This window comes from Lepidochelys kempii, chromosome 2 (genome assembly GCF_965140265.1).
Source record: "Lepidochelys kempii isolate rLepKem1 chromosome 2, rLepKem1.hap2, whole genome shotgun sequence".
In the NCBI taxonomy this organism is placed as follows: Eukaryota; Metazoa; Chordata; order Testudines; family Cheloniidae; genus Lepidochelys; species Lepidochelys kempii.
This window is the reverse complement of record NC_133257.1, coordinates 19627889-19641792: the sequence shown is the minus strand read 5'-3', so window position 1 is coordinate 19641792 and position 13904 is coordinate 19627889. Positions and strand designations below refer to the sequence as shown.

The following is a 13904-nucleotide window of genomic DNA, read 5'->3' as shown; positions in this document are numbered from 1 at the left end:
ATCAGGGCATGCGATCTAGTAGCTTCCGTGAGCTGCCGGAAGAAAGCCACATCCACCTCATCCCCCTGGTCCGGTGGTCTATAGCAGACTCCCACCACTACATCACTCTTGTTGCACACACTTCTAAACTTAATCCAGAGACACTCAGGTTTTTCTGCAGTTTCGTACCGGAGCTCTGAGCAGTCATACTGCTCCCTTACATACAGTGCTACTCCCCCACCTTTTCTGCCCTGCCTGTCCTTCCTGAACAGTTTATTACCATCCATGACAGTACTCCAGTCATATGAGTTATCCCACCAAGTCTCTAGCATAGAGTTAGCTAGCATGGGCCAGGCTGCAGGTATCTAATTGCAATGTAGATACACCCTCAGTTTCTCTCGACGCTGGTGGGGAGTGGAATCCCTCTTTAAATGCTCCCAGGAGTGGGGAGATAGGAAGGTGCAAGAAGCCTAGGGAGGAAGGATGGTCCAGTGTTAGGGTACTAGCCTGGGACTTGGCAGATCTTGGGGCACGTCCCTAGTCTGCGGATACTGACCTTGGGAAGTCACTTAGGCTATACCTGCACTGCAACTGGGAACAAGCCTCCCAGCCTGGAGAGACAGACTAGTGCTAGCAGGCTTCAGCTAGTGCACTAAAAATAGTGGTTTGCACATTGTGGCTCTGGCAGAGGCTCGGGCCAGCTCAGTCTGAGTCCGAGTGGCTAGGCCGAGCCTCCACTTGGGCTGCAAGTTGCACGCAGCTATTTTTAGCCTACTAGCGCAAGCCTGGCTACCCCAGCCTAGGAGGCTTGATCCCAGTTGCAGTGTAGACAAGTCTTTCGTGTCTGAGTCCTAGCACTTCCCTAATACACAGCGACTGTTACACTCAAAAAGCCTGCATTAAAAGAACGTTATTGGGGTGGGAAAGTCAATACAGTCAAATATTAGAAAATGCCAGCATTTAGGTCGCTTGTGCAGAATTTTTTAACATGGGAAAAACACTGTGTTTTTTCTCTAGCTTTGTTCTCAGAAAGAGCCGAACCATTTGGGCTGAAATTTGCCCCCAAAATATTCAGACTGAGGCTGACACCCAGTGTTGAAAACTTCTGCCCAGAGGGTTACAGCTTGGTTAAAGTTATTAGCAACTGAAAAGAAAGTCTTACAATAGGAAGAGTCTGGCATCCATAACCAGAGACGGTGCTACAAGCCCCACCTGTAATATAATAAATATATTAGATTGGGAGGTGCCCAGATACTATGGAAATGGGGGGCATATAAGTGCCACAAATAGAGATTTTTTATTTTTATTTTTTTTTGGAGAAGGGATTGACAGAGGAATAAGATCCTGGGACCCAAGGAGTTTGTACTCTTCCTTTATCTCCCTGCTCAGGATTCACCCTTGCATCTTTGATTCTGCCCTTTCCTGGGCAGCCCCATTGCTGAGACTCTCCTTTCATGCATTGATCTCTCTGGTCTCCCTGTTTCTCATCTTGCTCCCACACCGTGTGTCCTAAGCGCTGCCACATAAACCATCTTTCTCTTCTGCTGCACTGCTCCATTCACTTCCCCTTGCTCTCTGTGTCACATGAAAGCTACTTGCCTTCACCTTCCAGACTCTTTGCAATCCTCCCCCTGTGACGTCTGCTGCCCTCCCTCCCCCCGCGCCAATACACAAATAATGCTTAGCACTTGCACGTTTATAGCTATCAAAGCGCCTAACAGAGTTTTATCCTAATGATGCAGATGGGGAAACTAAGGCCAGGTCTACACTAGAAAATTAGGTGGGCTTAACGACATTGATCAGGGGTGTGAAAAATCCACAAAAACTATACTGCCTCCCCTCAGGAACTGATAACAAGCGCACTAGCCATGCGTCAGTTACGTAACCAGAAGGAAAGGGTTACCCTGTCCTTTGCTCGCTTCATGATGCCAGGTGTGGGAGGGAGTCCTGACTGAATGCATGATGTCATCCACCAGTGTGCTGCCATAACTGAGGCACAACAGGGACAAAACTCCAGTGTTCAACTTCGACTAATTAACCTCGCGCCTGTCAGTTACACTGTAACGTGCTGAGGGAAGGAGACGAGGGGGTTTGGTTTCTGAAAATGTTGAGGGCTGTGCAAAGTCTGCCCTTGCTTTGGCTCCAAGGCCCTGCTTCACGTAAGGCCTTCACAGATTTCCCTTGACCGTCTGTGTTTCACTTTTTCTGCGGACCTGCACTGTGCATTATTTCAGACAGATCCAGTGAATTAACGTAGTGTAGCTACTTGGGTAGTTACAGGCCCAGATTCTGCTCTGCTCCTTTCGACGTAGTCTCGATCTGCTTCCCAGACAGAAAACAGTGTTGCAAAGTATCACCCAGAGTCCTTGCTCGAGGGAGGAGGAGAGATGCCACTGAGGGGAGAGATGCCATTTCCGAATGCACTTCTAGCTGTGGCTTTAAGGCTGGGTCTACTGAGTCTTTTGTACTGATTTAAAAATTTCAGTTGGAGTGTGATTCACTGATATCGTTAAATTGCTAAGACCATTGTTTGGGTGCAGTACACAGATGTTGGCCAGCACAAGTTATTGGGCTCAGTATGGGGTAAGCAGGTGAAATACACTGACCTGTGTTATACAGGAGTTCAGAATCAAAGATCTAATGGTCCCTTCTGGCCTTGCAGTCTATGTATTGATGGCTACGCTGGTATAAAGGTGTGTAACTGGTCCATAATAGGAGGTTGTACCACTTCATATGGATTTCAAACTAATAGAGAATCATAGAAATGTGGGGCTGGAAGGGACTTCAAGTCCAGGCCCTTGCCCTGTGGCAGGACCAAGTAAACCTAGCCCATCCCTGACACATGTGTGTCCATCTTGTTTTTAAATGCTTCCAATGATGGGGACTCCATGACCTCCCTTGGGAGCCTGTTCCAGAACTTAACTACCCTTAGAGTTAGAAAGTTTTTCCTAATATCTAACCTAAATCTCCCTTGCTGAAGATTAAGCCAATTACATCTTGTCCTACCTTCAGTGGATGTGGAGAACAATTGATCACTGTCCTCTTTATAACAGCCCTGAACATAAGAAAGGCCATACTGGGTCAGACCAATGGTCCATCTAGCCCGGTATCCTGTCTTCCGACAGCGGCCTATGCCAGGTGCCCCAGAGGGAATGAACAGAACAGGTAATTGTCAAGTGATCCACCCCCCCCGTCGCCCATTCCTAGCTTCTGGCAAACAGAGTTAGGGAAGCTTCAGAGCATGGTTTTGCATTCCTGCCCATCCTGGCTAATAGCTATTGATGGACCTGTCCTCCATGAATTTATCCAGTTTGGAAGATGGTTATCACATGTCTCGTCTCTTCTCTTCTCCCCCATCATTTTTTCTCAAGACTAAACATTCCCAGTTTTTTCAACCTTTCCTCATAAATCAGGTTTTCTAAACCTTTTATCACTTTTGTTTCTCTCCTCTGGACTCTTTCCAATTTGTCCAAATCCTTCCTAAATTGTGGTGCCCAGAACTGGATACAGTATTCCAGCTGAGGCCTCACCAGTGCCAAGTAGAGCAGGACAGTTACCTCCTGTGTCTTACATAAAACACTTCTGCTAATGCCGTTAAAGAGGTGCCAAATCTTTGTGTAGACAAGTCCTAAGAATCCTGGGAAAAGTCCTGTGCCAACTCAGGAGATGACTGTGCTACAGAGACTGTAGTGGCTTAGCTATGCCAGCGTAGCTCCAGAGCGTAGCTGTAGCCAACACTGACAAAAGAAGTTGTAGGAACACCACCTCCTTGGTCAACAGAAACATTCTTCGGTTGACTTAGCTGTGTCTATGCGGAGGGTTTTGTTGGGTTGCTGAGGAGTGTAGTTTTTTCACACTCCCAATAGACATAGCTGCGCTGAAATAACTTTCAAGTGTAGGTCAAGTCTAGGAAAACAAGCCAAGTTTGAAAATGTGTTAGCTAACGTTTTCAAACATGGCCTCTCTTCCTGCTGTAGACACAGTTTAACCCCTTTAAAAACTTGTTAGCTGATCATGATCCACTCCTGGGGGGCTGGGGGGAATGGGAGACTTTCGGGGTTTGGTCTAAGAGGAGAAATACGGGTTACGTTCAGTGTTACAAGGGTTAATTGTATCCCTCAGTATGCTTCCCTGGTTTGTGACCTTGGCCATCACAAACTGAAAAGAGGGAGGCTTTGTGAGTCAGCAGACCTGGATTCTGTTCCGACCTCTACCGCTAACCTGCGGTGCGACCTTGGACAGATCGATAATTCTCGTTTTACATTCCCCTCCGATTCATGTGGCGATTGGGTCACTGTTTGTACAGATTCTTTTAAAAAGTAACTACCTTGCAATGACTAAAAAAAAAATCTTGCTAATTTCCATCCTTTTAGGAGTGACTGTTGGTCATTTCCTGTCTCAGCCACATAATCACATTATTTTGACCGGATTGGAAGTGTGCTCAAGCATTTTTTGCAGTACGAGGAATGGGGAGAGGACCATGAAGAGACCACACCTGCAAGTTAGTAGGGGTACTGCACTGCTTTCAATGTGTTCACCCTGTTTTCTGTTGTGCAGTCTATATAGTTGGGGGGTAAAGCATTTTTAAAATGTTGCCCTTGTTATGTTTTCGTAGAATTCACTGCCACGGGGGTGTGACTTGGGTGGGAAATACCACCCGCGCTTCAAACACAACAGTGGGAGGGGAGGGTGATTGTCCCCTGACGCTGTTACTGTACATAGTATAGATGGGCTGTGACAGCATTTCCTGACCTGTCTAAAAGCTTCAAAATTTTAATATGTTCTCACTGTCCATCCAAAAAATCTCCACGGCTTTCCAGTGGTGTTAAAGGGCACTTTCCTAACGGCTGCAGGCAGTTGGTTGGTTGTTTATGATAGTGCCCGCAGTGTGATAAGTGCCTTCCAGAAGGGAATGCAGCCTCTGTTCTGAGGAGCTCACGGTGTGAGGACAGCCAGTTGAGTAGACAGAGGGTAGGGGTCAACAGAGCTTTGATGTCATCAGATTCACTGTCAGTAGCATCAAAGATCTGTCTCCACAAATGGCCCTGGAGTGTGGATTTCAGATGCAGGGTTTTTTCTCTCCCCTGTAAGCCACTTCACATTGCGTGCGCTGTGTGATTTTCATACTCTCCTCTGAAGCCTCTGGCTTCAACCACTGTTGGAGCTGAAATGCCAGTCTAGATGACCTGTCCAGCTGTGACATTGGTCTGTGCCTGTGTCCTTCTCTTGTGTCGATAGACTGGACATTTCCCACCTCTCTGAAGAAGAGAAGTCTAGCGGCGGCAGCAGCTTGCTAATAGTTTGGTCTTGCTCCCAGTTAAGTCAGTGGCCAAATTCCCCTGGACTTCAAAGGGAGAAGGATCAGGCCCTGAAAGATAATGTGATTAACTGAGTTCTGGATTAAGGAGGAAGTGTGGTCTGCTGATTAGTATCATCCCTCAGCCTCTGCCTCAGTTACTCATCTGTAAGCCAGGTATTCTACTCACTGCTGTACTGCATTGTGGTTAATGGTCGTTAAGTTTGCTGAGTTCCTTGGATAAAAGGCTAATACAAGTGCAAAGCATTATATAACAAAAGCATTCATACTATGCTCACCACTGAAGAAGTTTATTTCCATGAAGCCAGATACACCGTATTGAACTGATTACTGTGCTTGTGCTGTTAGATTCTGAAATCTAAAGGGTTAGAGTTTAAAGGGGACGCTGTCAACTTGAATTTTTTAGATCCAAGAGCTTTGGGAAATTAATCAATTTTTAAATTTCCCTAATTTCAAGAAATTTGTTTCTGATAAAGCGGCTTTTTAAATAGTATGACCTGTATTTTTAAAAACAAAACAAACCCCCAAACCTTTAAAAATTGTTTAAGGGTTGTTCTGCTTCTCTGTTAATGTTTTATAAGGTCCCGTCCCCCCCTTTCTCCCTCCCTCCCTCCAGCAAATGGGAAACTGACATGCACGGAGAAACAGTGAAACGGACTATACACAAACTGCTGTCAAATGAACAAATCGAAAAAGTAGGGAAAAAATTGGCTTTTACTAAGTTTTCTATTACAAAAATCATAGCTGTTGCTCGTAATTGTAGCAGGCCCAAAAGCTTCTTTTCACGTTGGCGCCGTGTCCCTTTCTAATATTCTACCCCCTGCCTGCTAATTTTGTACCTTGTTTATTAATGGTGAATCTTGACAGCAAATTTACTCACCTGATCATTTTCCATTCAGTTTCAGGGTTCCAGCTGCTGGGAATTCTTGGAGGACTTGCATCAGATGCTGACGCCCAAGGAACAGTGAGCAAGGCATTGGGAATAATGGAGGCTTTTAATGTACTGCAATATATTGCTTCAATGAGGAGAGGATTTTTGCCACATTATACAGCAGTGAAACCCATTCCACCACTGACAGCCAAAAAAAGTCTCACCTTTTTTCTGAGACAGCCAATACCACCAGCTCGAATTTTTGTATGCAAATTAAGGTAGCAGCAGCAGAAACAGTCATATGGAGAACCAAAGACCATTTGGGACATTCCTTTCTAGCACTAACTGGAGCATGGTTCAGATAACTATTTTTGTCTTCTGTCCTACGCTCAGGACTTGTATTCTGGCTCTTTGAGCAATTCTCAGAACCTTTTTACCTATGATTTATGGTACTTATTATTCCTCATGCAATTCCATGGCAAAGGAAACCCATGATGAAGAATCTAAAATGTTGGAAATTCCAATTAATGGATCTTCTGTGGCAACCTGTGGAGGTCCTTGCCGGATGATGATGTGAAGGCCAAGACTATAACAGGGTTCAAAAAAGAACTAGATAAATTCATGGAGGACAGGTCCATCAATGGCTATTAGCCAGGATGGGCAGGGATGGTGTTCCTAGCCTCTTTTTCCAAAAGCTGGGAATGGGAGATGGGATGGATCACTTGATGATTACCTGTTCTGTTCATTCACCTCTGGGGTACCTGGCATTGGCCACTGTCGGGAAGCCAGGATACTGGGCTAGATGAACCTTCGGTCTGACCCAGTGTATCCGTTCTTCTGTTCTAAAACATCTCCCCAGGATTGCTGTGGTGCTAGGCCTGAGCCTCAGAGTGCAAATAGTCATCTCTCTCTAGTGAAGATTTAAGCCAAGAAGAACTGAAAGGAGAAGAGGCAGGAGAAAAAGAAGCCATCTAAGGAAAGCTATGACCAAGGGCCAGGTGGCAGCAGGATGCTGAGGCACCCTTCCCATGTTAAGTTCCATTGAATTCAGTGGGAGTTTGATTTGGCTGTCATGGAGTAGCTCAAGCGGTGTCACTCCCACCTTTCCTTTTGGACCCCTAGAGCTCGTCCTCTCAGAGTGGCAGTTGAACTAAAAGTGTGGCCTTAATCCTATGTAGTTAAACCAGTGCAAACTCTCTCTCTTGTGTTGGAGTGGTTTAGTTTAAGGTGATGAGGAGCAAGTGTAACCTGAGCTACAAGACGACACTCTTCCATTGAAATATGAGTGAGTGCCCATGTAAGGGTTTTCCTGGGTTTAACTAAGCCAGTGCAAGTTTGTGGGGAGACCAGGCCTAATACATACAGCGTCTTCCTTCCATTCCTTTGTGAAACTCGTGCAGCAAACCAGTGGATCCAGGGCTGTCTGTAGTGTCTTTTCCCCGCCAACATTTCACCCACTGCAGGTCTGGATGGGAGTGCCAACCTGGACCAGCCACTGGCTTATCAACCACCAGGTCATCTAATGCTGCTCCGAGCAAGACTAGACCAAGTGGTGTCTAAAATGCTGGTAGCCACTAGAGCCCTGCCTACAAACCGGCACCCATCATTGCTGCCAGTGGTGGCACTGTGCTCATGGTAGCAACAGTGGGAAATTTTAGGGCAAAAAGACTGGCTTGGACAAGGCCAAAGGATAACACAGGACATGGCAGGATAATATCAGGACTCCAAGACTTAGAGAACGTTCTAATGAGTATCGAAAGATATACTGTACTCTGGGCATGGTCCATTCACACTGTGGTTGCTCTGGCAAAGTTTGATAGTTGTTTTTTAGTGTAGAATTATCAGTCAGAGTGGGGTAGGTAGGGCAGCAAGCCTGTTAGGGCTTTTATCTTCCCAGAACCTGGGAACAAAGACCACAGGAGAGGAAACTGGGTTGGCCAATTGTGGGGGGTTATGCATTTATCGGTCTGGGAGTTCAAAGGAAAAGGATGCAACAGTCAAATACACAAATGTATCTGGGGGTCGACTGATAAGTTGCATTTCAAAGCAAAAGACAATCTTAAAGGGACAGTGCTGAGTAGCTGAGGCCTAGAATGTCAGTTTTTGGTTGTTTTTTTTTAAAAAAAGAGGATTTCACAAAAACTAATATGAACAGAAATGGCTTCCCTGTGGTTTGACACATTCCAGACATGCCATGACTGTTCCTGTCAAGGATGAGCAGTCTCTGGTTTTTGTGGTGTATTTGTTAGTTTCAAGCTAGTTCTCTTTATCCACAGTCTTTCAGTGGAGCTAACTGGTCCCTGCTTTTCCACTCCAAATGATGCTCGTGCTGGTGCCGAATGACGTGACGGGAATATTGTGCTGGATCATGTAAAACAGAAAATGAAAGCCAGTTTCACTGTCCCAGCTGAACGAAATAGCAGAAACCAAACAGCTTTAAATGGGGAAAAGTGAGAGCTACAAAATTATTCCTGTGTCAGTAATGGAAGAGGTGTTATGATTATATGCCTAGCGGGTGGAATTCTACCTTAATGCACAGCACTTGATTCCCCATTGTCTTGGACTCTGTGCTGTCCCGGACACTCATTTTGCATGGGGGTGAATGACTATTCTGGGTGAAGAATGTGACCCACATTGAGATTTTAACTCTTGGTGGTGCTCTAACTCTTGGTTTCTCAGAGCCTTCAAAGACATGGTGTCTTAGGCTTTGTTTACGCTCAAAAAGTGGTGCTGGTTTTACTATACCGGTATGAACTATTAATCCCTGTAGTGTGGTTGCGGTTATAATGGCATTCGGCACCTTTATACAGCTATAACACTATCCATGCTAGGAGTTGTACTATAACAAATTGCTTAAAAATAAATCCCACCACTCACTGACATAGTTATATCTGTTCAAAAGCTTGGTGTAGACTTGGCTTGAGTGAAGTGCTCATCCAGAGCTTTGGCTGGGACAATTTGCCTGGGCCCTGAAGGAGGGCTCTTGCAGAAGAGCCCGTAGAACTAACAGCCCGTCTACACGCACAAGTTACATTGTTTTAACTTAAATCTGTTTAAAAACCAATTGAGTAAAACTGGCGCGACCCCCAGCATTGACACGCTTATGTTAGCTTCAGATAGGTTGTATCAGGTTAGCTTGCATTTAGCCAGGTTTAAATAAACTTAGGAGTGTCCCCACGTAAAGTTGCACCTGTTTAAAATCATATCTGTAATTACATGGGTGCAACTTTGTGTGTAAACCAGCCTAATAGACCTTGTTGTCTGGTGCAAGTAGGAAAGAGGTACTATGTGGGTGTCTGTCCCACAGGCTGGGGTAACCTATCTTATATGGCCTCCATCACGTAGTATTTGAGTACCTCACAAAGCCTCTATGAGGTGGGGAAGTGCTAGTGTCCCCATTTTACAGATGGAAAGACTGAGGCTTGTTCAAAGTCACACAGGAAGTCTGTGGTGGAGCAGGGAACTGAAGCTGAGACTCCCAAGTCCCCTGGACCATCCTTCCCTTCCAAGGAGTATGATGGAGTACATAGAACTTCTTTGTGTCTCAGACTAGTAATTGTCTTCCCAATTTCCTCTCCACGATGAAGTCTGGCTAAGCCCTAGCAGTGAGTGCAGACACAGATTGTGGGGTGGGAAATGGAGGGCTAGGGAGTGTCTGCCTGAAAGCAGCAATAAAAGAAATGTTCTGTAGGAGTTAACTCTCTGGTTTCTTTTTATTTTATTAAACATGACTATGGCTATCACATGCTCAAAAAAGGGGAACGCAAGGAAGAGACATTAACCCATGGAAACTTGAATTCCCACCCCACCCCACGAGATGATGAGGCCTGTGGGTGCAGCAACATAGAGATGGGGGAATTTGCTCTGCACTTGCCCTGGCTGTAGGTATGTGGATCAAGAGAACTTTGACCATCAGTTTAAAAAGTTTTAAAGAGAAAAGAAATCACATCCGTTGGATGCTCAACATACATTTTGATCACATCAGGGAGCTTATTCTTTCAGCCTCATATAGACACTCACCACATTGGGTTTGTTTTCAAGTGGCTGTGATTGGATTTGCCATTAAAGACCCCAGCGCTGATGAGGCATGCAGGCCTTTCCCTTTCTAAGAAGCAAAAGGCCGGATGGGCATGGGCTGTGGAGAGTTTGGGTTTTTTTTCTACTCAGCACAGCTTATGAAGAATGGTTTTGAAGTGGGTGTTTTCGCCTTTCAAGGTCTCTATGCTGGACGTGTTTATCAGTGTGGAACTGTCATACTTCGTAAAAGCACTAGAAAAGGCTTTTAATATTCCAATAACTATATATGTGGTTGCTGTTTGCAGAGTTGTTATTTCTAACCAAGATAATCTCTCCAGAGTTTTATCTATTACGGCAAAACAAGTGAGCCTTGAATTGCATTTTACTGTCAGATTTCAATTGTATGGATATAACAAAAGGTTACTTGGAGATACTCTGTTATCTTTGTATTGACATGTCCTTGTCTGATACTTGTTGCTTGAAAATCTCCATTCTCTCTCTGTGTGTTTTCTAAAAGAGTAAAAATAGATAGTGCCTGTAAGGACAGAGGAAGCATAAGTGCAAGTTGCACACCAAAAAAATAAAAATAAAAAAAAAAGGATACTGGAAACCAATGAAATAACCAGAAGTCTTTACAGAACAGGAAATAATTGGCACCTTGTTCAATCATTTGAAGTCTTTAAATCAGGCTTGGAGACTGTTCTAATAGAAGTTTCTGCTTCAGCCACAGAGTACTGGGATCAGTGAAGGAATTCTGTGACTTCTATCGTGCAAGAGGTCAGACGAGGTGATCTTAATGGCCTGAAAATCTACGATTCATATTCTGAGCATGGTCAAATTTTGGAGCTTCCAGAGAGGTTTGCCTTGGAGGGATGGGGCCCAGAAAACTAATCCACTCTGTTCTGTCTTCCATTCTTGATACCCCCAAATGAACTGGGGCCTTTGGATTGTCTTGCTGGCTAGGGCGCTGTGAAAATCAGGCCTGTTACGTAAATTTCAGTATTGATAGCTAAAAGCAAATTCCACCTTGATTTTTAGGGGCCTCCCATGACCACAGGAATTGTAGCTGCCTAATGCCAGCCATGATTCCAAACAAATCTAAGGCTCAGCTGATGGCCACAGTGTAACCAACAACTGTGTCTGCTTTTCTCCCTGGGGGAACTGAATGCTGTGATGTTGCAGTATAGCAAAGAGGGGAGACAGGCTTATAAACAAGTACATATACCCTTGTTACTGGCCACAAATTCCACACACAGACTGCCAAACCCAGAGCCACAGGAAGCTAGAAAGGCAAGGGAGAGAGGCTTTAGTTACTTGCCTGTATAAAAACTCCCTGAGCAAAACAAACTCCATTGCCACAGAGTGGCTTGTGGCAATAGGAAAATTCAAGAAAGTCCAGAGCAATGGAGTAATTTCAGAGAATAAAACTAAAACTGATGTCTGCCTACCCTTTGCTCTGGCTTTCTGTGCAGCCAAAAGTAAAAACGAAGGTCACAAGTAGAACCGTGCACAGAAATGAGCTCTGTCTAATCACAGTTCCTGTTCCTTTGCATGTGCACCTAATGACCTGGAAAACGACACCCACCCCCATCCTTTGCCATGGTACCAGTTCAACCAGTGATCTTGAGTCCTGTGCCCCACTGAGTTAATAGACCCAACCCTCTGGATTTAGAATATGCATCGTGGGGCTTGCCCACACTGCAACTTTTAAATTACACTTGAGGCCCTGTTTACATGAGGAAAAGAGGTGTGTTTTTAACAAGTTAGCTAATGTGTTCCAATCCTAGTGTAGTTTTAACGTGTTAGCAGATCAAGGTAAACACTAGCCTGAGGTGAACAGTTTTGCCAGCTGTGACAGGGCAAGGTCCAGCTCCTGTCTTCTGCTCTCTCTACACAGACTGTTCGGAGACTGTCTGTTGTTAAACACCACGGCATAGTTTATTTACATTGCTCTGCTCCCCACCCTCAACCAGGCATACACCACACCATTTACAGCCTCAGTTTCTCCTATGCCGAGGAGAGGGAAGAGATCTCTTCACCCAGGGATCCTTCTTGCTTCTGGCTCCATTAGCCTCTCCACTACGTCCTTCCTGTGCTGCCTTCTACCCTCTCGTTAATGGGCTAGGTCTTTAGTCCACCTTAGCCTACTCTGCTCTGCTAATTAAGGCACAGTCAGGTCCACCCGGGGAGGTGGGGAGGCAATGGATTGGTGTTTATGTGATCAGGCTGCTGGTTCAGTTGCTTTTTCCCAGCTCTCTGTCACACCAACTCTGGTGATTTTTATCACAAGTCTCACAATATTTGTTGTCCTTTTTAAAGCCCCAGCTCTCGGAGTCAGCTGATTATATGAGAATCTCGGATTTCACTTAAAAAATCCCCAAAACATTTCTAGTCCTCATGGTCACAGAGAAAAGCTAGTTATTCTAAAAGCCACCATAAGAGAAAGCAAGTAAAAACAATCCAATTTTTTTAAAATCCCATGATCTCGTGATTTTTGCGGAGGCTGACTCATCACTTGGGATTGGCAATACTGGGTTAATATGTCAGCGTACAGTGAAACCCGCCCCACAAAACACCTCTTTTTGGCAACCCCATTTCTTCATTGAACACTTTCAGGTAACCGTAAAGTATCTAGTAAAACGTTGTTTGATCTTCAGTTAAAATCCAACCTCTACTGCAGAAACTGATTTTGCTGTTCCTTAAAGTTTTCACTAGTTGGATAGAGGACTGAGAGTAGTTTAATGTTTCCCTACTACAGCAGTAAGCTTGGCTATCAAAGGAGGACAGGCTCTTTTAGGAAGGTGACACATATGTTTCTTTTTTAAACCTCTGGATAGTGAATAGCTGACTAGTTGGGTATCAGATACACATTGAAATTATCATACCAAATATTCAATGAACCTTTCAATAAAAATGGGAGTTGATTCCTGAATAAGTTGCTTCGTGGCATTACTGAGTGAAGCTCAGACTCTTGCTGCAACTTGCAAACAGATAAAATTGTTGCTTGTTAGGTAATCAATTGAAAAGCAAAGTTATGCAATTCTAAGTGACATAAGTAGGATAACTGACTTGGTGAGAAACACCCAGATAACGAATATGTCTCATTCGCACAGAGATTCAAAATGGAGTCTGCACCAGAGACCAAGGTTAACAGGTGGTAAACCTGGCTGGGCATTCTTTGAACCCACAGGGCCGGACTCTCATTTACACTCCAGTCCCTTTACACCACTCTAACAGTGTAAAAAGGCCTTAAAGTGTGAAAATATAATTACAGCAGAGCAGTGTAAAGGGGTCTTAGTGTAAACAGAGAATCAGGCCCAAAGTGTATCGGGCAGTTGCCTTGTCTTGGGAAGAAGTGACTATCAAATGGCTGTGTGGGAATCGTACCTTCTTTCTGGACTAGGGATCAGTGAGAATTCCAATTTGCTCCAAGCCAGGCTGGATTCGTGTGTAAACCTGATGTGTTCCATGATTCGTGACATCTCTCATTTTCCTACACTGACACCTACTTCTTTAACTGCCATTGTAAGTCAGGAACTATTAGAACAAACCACCTAATAAAAACCCTTCTAGTGCTTTCCATGTTCAAAAGAATGCAGAAACATTAATCAGTTCTCACAATCTGAGTATTCCCCAGCGGTCTCCTATCAGAATACTGACACAGTTCCTGAGATCTCAAGGCATTGCAACACAAGGTTGTCCAGCGGCTGTCTGAAGAAA

At 44.7% G+C, this 13904-nt stretch overlaps 1 long non-coding RNA gene across 1 annotated transcript in view; it reads left to right on the top strand.

Annotated features, from left to right (window-relative positions):
* Nucleotides 1-10826, top strand: part of LOC140906360 (uncharacterized) — a 33771-nt gene extending 22945 nt beyond the window's left edge. Inside the window, exons 2-3 of the long non-coding RNA XR_012157081.1 lie at nt 4353-4480; nt 6196-10826. This is a non-coding gene — a long non-coding RNA (uncharacterized lncRNA). The remainder of the gene's footprint in view (nt 1-4352; nt 4481-6195) is intronic.
* Nucleotides 10827-13904: the final 3078 nt, after the last annotated feature.